We start from the raw sequence: 6,008 nt of genomic DNA on the forward strand, positions 1-6,008 counted from the left end.
TGCCTGCCCAGCCCCCCCGAGGGCCAGAGACAACACGGACCCTGGGGTGCCCGGGTAGATCAGTTCCAGCTCAGCACACCTGGTCTTCGCTCGTCCATCGTGGAGCTGGGTGACCTCTAATTTGACAGGGACTTAAATCTAATTATTGTTAAACTTCAGCATTTAGGTGATTTTGTTCATAACGTTTGGCTGTGTAGATTGACCCATTTTCTAAGAGAATAGGGGATACCAGGTGACCCCTGAAATGAGATGCGCTGGCCCAGACTTGAGTCCAGCTGCTGTGGAAGGAAGACAAGAGGTTTCTAACCTGGATGTCTGTCCCCAGCAAGGAGCTGGGCCCCCTCTGCATGACTCCCATCCCTGCCCCCACCCGGGTCCCACAGGGGCTGCCCACTTGTCTGCAGGACACAGAAGCAGGCTTAGGACTTCCCTGAAATTGCTCCTGTAAACCAAGGCGGATCCCCCTCCTAGGCGTCCCCTCTCCCTGATTCGAGGGCCACAGCAGCAGGGAGCAGCATGTCACCCCTCGAGGGACCTGTGCTTTATGAGGGCCCCTCCGCCACTGAACAGCACCCCATGGAGTCGCCAGCAGGAAGCGAAAAGGCCAGCAGGCTGCTGGTCATCAGGACGACGCTGGAAATGGGGAGCACACGTATCCTCTTTGTCATGAAAATAGTCCTAAAGTCATTTCTGTTTAAGTGGAGAATTATTTTAACACAATATAAAAATGTCTGAGCGCTTCTGTCCGATGTTGGCAGCCAGTCCTGGCTTCCAGTCCTCTGACTTTGCAGACTTGGAGGCAGGTCTGGGGTGGCTGGGACTGCAGCGGGACAGAGGATAGAGGTCAGTGCACCCACATGCATCCAGGCACTGGCTGGACAGGCGCTGGGCCCACACCCAGCCCCAGGGCCTTGCCTGCTGCCCCCAATTCTTCACCCCGTGCACCACACCGGTCCTCTCAAAGTTGAGGCCATAAGTCTCCTTCCTGTGGCATCACAGACCCTGGCACCGTGTCGGCAACTAGAAGGTGCAGGGAGCAGGTCCTGGAGGGCAAACAGGGATGTGGGTCAGCACCTTGGCTGCATCCTGACCCCCGAGCCGGGCCCCACTCAGACAGCCTGGCCGTTCAGGCAGACTGCGTTTACCTGGGCTGTGGTTGTGCTCAGGTGTTAGGTGCAGGGACACCAATGTTTTCTTCCGCAGGCGGCCGCCGAGGCCCAAAGAGCTGACTGGGCACCTTGCCCAGGAAATGGAGAGGGAGCTGGGAGGTGAATATTTACTGACAGCAGGAGCGGGTGACCAGCCTCAACGTATCTTCTTAAATGTCATAAATGTGTATGTGGCCATGTGTAAACAGTTCAATAAATCTGATTTCATACCTGTCTGCTGTGTCAGTGGCCCCAGGGTCTCAGGCTGAGGAGGGACTCACGCTTTCAGCCGAGTGTGTCACACTCAGAGGGAAGCTCCCACATCTGAAGCAGCGCGTGGATGGGGGGGGGGCAGTGGGCACGCGGCACCCCAATGGCCGCTGGAAGCAGCCACCCCTCCCCCAGGCACTTGTGTACCCGACAGGACCCCCTTGTTAGAGCAGCTGGCCAGCAGTGACCCACGGGCTCCCGCAGTCCTACGGTAGAGTCTGCATGCGGCCACCCCAGCTCCACAGGACCTGAGAACCTGCAAACTGGAGGCAGGCAGATACCTGGAGTGTGTGCACGCCTGTGTGCATGTGAGTGCACATCCATGTGTGCATGCGAGTGTATGCCTGTGTGCCTGTGTGTGCACATCCCTGTGCATGTGTGCATGCATTTGTGCTTGAGTAACCCCTAACCTGATTTATGCCACAAGCAGAAAAATATTTCTAATAAACTCCATGCTCAACGAAGCTGCTTCATTTCAAGAGGTATAGAACCTGCTGCTAAAATTTAAATTGCCAAGAGGATGAAGTTAGAAATGAGCGGACTGACCAGCCTCTGGTGATTTTCCTCAGAGCAAAGCAGGCGGGAAGGAGCAGGGAAGGCAGGTCCCTTGTCCCTGCTCCTGGTGACCGGCACTGTGTTTCCCGGGAATGAAGAGGAACATGCTCCAGACACGTGGATGGAAACACGCACTTGGGGGGCAGGGAGTGGGCGAGTCAGGCGCCCCTCCTGCTGTGGAAATCGCCACACGCTCTCTTCTCATCAAGAATGGCAGGTTTTTAAGAGCCTTGTTTTCAGGTTGCAGAGATTACACAGAGGGGTCCTGTAACCTCAACTATCACCTAGAACCTGGAAGACTGATTCCACCCTCTGCTCGCCTCCCCTCTGGAGGTAAACACTGAGTGACCGGTGCTGTTCCTGATCTTCTCCGCGATGTCTGCAGGCCTCTCCCTGTCCCTCTTTGCCCTTTTTCTTCATGGAGATTAGGTCAAGTTATAAAAACGTTTCTGCAACTTTGGTATCTTAGTTAAGGCAAGGGTGTGGGTCTGGCCTGTACACTGATCACTCTACTTGTAACAGCTGCGTAATATTCCACAGCTGGACTGTGTCATCCATTCCCCCCTCTCCCTGTTGATGGAGTTGTTTCATGAGTGCTTTGCGTTGGCCCAGGTGTTCCCACAGGGCAAACCCCCAAAGGGAACATGCCAGTCGGGCACGGATGCTGAGCCCTGGGCCAGTGCGGCTGCCTTGAAGGCCGTGGTGGCTCATCTCTGCTGACACCACGGCTCCCCTCCGCAGCTCTGTCTGCCATCCTGAGGGATGGAAGCTTCCCCTCGAGGCTTTGTCTCAAGCTCTGGTGTGAAGCTGAGCCCCACCTGAATGCAGGTTCTGCGGCAATTTTACACATTAACTTCCCCATTCCTGGGAAACGGGGACACAGCTCAGCAGAGGCCTCAGCGATGTGCATCCCATCAACCACCGGCCCGCTCGGAGGCACCGCTGCGCTTGCGGACGTTACAAAGGATTTAGGGCACCTTTTATACTGAAGGGAAGAGGGAAAGAAAAGGACTCTGGCTTCCTTTGTCTTCTCCAAAGGTTCAGTGAGGACAGCGGAGCAGGGAGAGGTGGTCGTGGGGGGTGCCTCGCCCACAACAGCACGAGCCCGGCCGCCCAGGGAGACCGAGTCCGCACAGCGGCCTCAGCATGAACACCGTGCAATTACTGGGATCTTTTCTGCGCTCACATTCAATACCTGGAACTGGAGAAACAACGGAAAATAAACGATTGCAATGTAGTCAGAACATTACGAGACCAACTAGGCCAACCTCTCCTTTTGAGACTTAGGGTTTCACGTGTCGTGCTGAAGGCTGTAGGTGATTAAGTCTAAGAAACTCAAGCTTACGTCTTTAAAATGTTTTGATTTCACAGAGAAGGGAGAGGGAGAGAGAAACATCAGTGATGTGAGTCACTGACCGGCTGCCTCCTGCTCGCCCCCTGCTGGGGATCGAGCCCAAAACCTGGGCATGTGCCCTGACCGGGAATCGAACGGGTGACCTGTGTGTGCATGGGATGGTGCCCAACCAACGAGCCCATCAGCCCGGCCACGGTTTAAATAATTACAATAATGAATCTAGAATATGCAAGGTTGTGATTTTCATATAACGTAACTACAGTTCTCTCAGATATAAAACACACAACACACTGAAGCCGCCTTACAGATTGACTCTCACCCTGCAGGTTTTAATTTTATTAAGCCTCACCTGAGGATATTTTTTCCATTAATTTTTTTAGAGCGAGAGGGAGGAGAGAGACATCAATGTGAGAGACACATCGATTAGTTGCCTCCAGAACACGCCCCAACTGGAGCTGAGGATCGAACCTGCAACCCAGGTCCATGCCCTTGACCAGAACTGAACCTCAACCCTTTGGTGTGCAGGCGGATGCTCTAACCCCTGAGCGCACCAGTCAGGGCTGTTTGTGAATTTTAATGAAAGATAATGTTTAGATGATTAAATTTTTTGAAAAGCACTTAAATTGTATATAGAATCCTTTGTTTATATAATATGCATTAAAAATACTAAAAACAAATACACAACAGGTTACGGTGGTTCCTCATAAGTTATCTCTTTCAACTAAAGTGTAAGTGTCTCTATGGCCCAGGCAAGGTCCTTGGGACTTGGAGTGGACAACGGTGGACAAAACAGAGAGCCTGCCCCTGGGAAGAAGAGGGCGGCAGATAAACCAGCACGCGCCACAGTCAGGGCCGTCCGTGTTCGCTGTGCCATCAGGGGTGTGAGAACACGTCCAGCAGGAAGATGGAGGTCCCCCAACCCCGATATTATAATCAGAGAAAAAATACGATGAACGTTCTGGAGATGAAATTCTACAAAGCCCGGCTTAGGGGAGATTCCTTCTCACATGAGCTGTGCAGTGTCGCTGCGCGTCTCGGCTCATCTCACACCCGCACCACTGCCTGGGGTGAGGCTGTAACAGTGAGAGGCAGGAATACACACACTCAGAAGCTAATCTCAGGCCCCGGCTTTTTCTGTCATTTTAAAGGATGAATCCAAGTTAATGAACCTAGAAACGGCCAGTGATCGGGACCAGCTCTTTAGTGCCTCAGTACTCGGTAAGGAACTCCCACAACCCAGCAACAGAGCCCAACAGCCCAGTTCAAAATAGGTTTTCTAAGCTGCGCGTTTTCCAGGTGCAAACACGCGTGTGGGGCCCTGGGGACTGAGTGGGACGCTCTGCAGAATCGCAGACCAAATCCGCCCATGTGACTTAGAAGGGAACTCGCAAAGCGAATGCCGTGAAGTTGACAGATGTGCCTTTTGCACTGGGCCCTCCTCACCCCGAGTCTGGTGTCCTGTGTGAAGCGTTGCTTTTCCCATTTCCTTCACTTTCGGAAGATGGCCTGTCCCCAACCCCGGAGAGGAGGAGGGCACACCCACCGACCAGGGTTCGTGGCTGAGGTGGTCCTGGGGTGAGGCCAGGGGGCAATGATGGGCTAAATATGCAGAAACAACACTCGTGGTTCAAGTCTGCACCAGGCACATGGCTGCATCACAAAATGCACTTGAAATTTCAGCACGAGGAAAGCTGTCACCTCATAGGCAGGACTTGGGGAGCTGTGTGGGCCCGACTCCCTCACTGGCCTCGCCTTCCAGCTGTACCCCCACCTGCACCTCATAGAAGGATGACTGCCACCCACTCCCACGTCACACTGAGTTCCAGTCTTTAATCAGAGCTGAGAACACAAGGGTTGTTAGAGGGACCATGAAGAGCAACTCCTGATGCCGTCACTGGCTTGGGCATAGCTTGGGTGGCGTGCTGCAGCTAAACATCTTGGAGCAATTCCAGGGACCGAAGCTGCATTTACCTCCTGGGAACAAATGAGCCAAATGAAAAAACATGCTGTGGAGCCACTGTGGACAACACCCGAGACTTTGTGGGCAGACACAGAAGAGATGCAAAGAAAAGGAGGGATGGATGTAATTCTAATTTAACTGAAGTGGAATCTGAACGTGAAGCACCTACAACTATTTAAATATTTACACCAATCGCTGAGCCGGTTACATGCGAGAGAAAGAGCAAGGCTGACCCACAGGCCACGAGGACGACTGCGCCCACCTCTCCTCAGTCTGGGTGCGAGTCTGTGAGCTTTATGACAATGCAGAGAAATGGGAGCCGATTCCAGCCACTGGTTAATGAAGACCAACGGAGCTCTACTGTGTGCCAGGCACGGTAGCAGGGGCTTGGGGCCCAGTGGCCCCCAGGCAGGTAAAAGCCTCTGTTCTAAGTCAGTCCTGTCTGTAGTCATTTCATGCGTGACTAAGAGCTGCTCATGAAAGTACGTTTTCAAGGTGGACTGTTTAAAATTTGGCAGTAAATGGGACAGTACTTTCAGGCTGTTCTATAAATAAGTAAACATTCTCAGGAGAGAGTGTACTGGGCATGACTATTTCCTTTGAAGTTCAGAACACACTAAAAATGTTTCCATTCAAAAATAGTCATTTATTTACTGGGAGCATTGAGGTGGCGTTCTGTAAAATGAATTATGTACAGAACATGTGCATCCTATCTACATAA

This window comes from Miniopterus natalensis, chromosome 10 (genome assembly GCF_054644295.1).
Source record: "Miniopterus natalensis isolate mMinNat1 chromosome 10, mMinNat1.hap1, whole genome shotgun sequence".
Lineage (NCBI taxonomy): Eukaryota > Metazoa > Chordata > Mammalia > Chiroptera > Miniopteridae > Miniopterus > Miniopterus natalensis.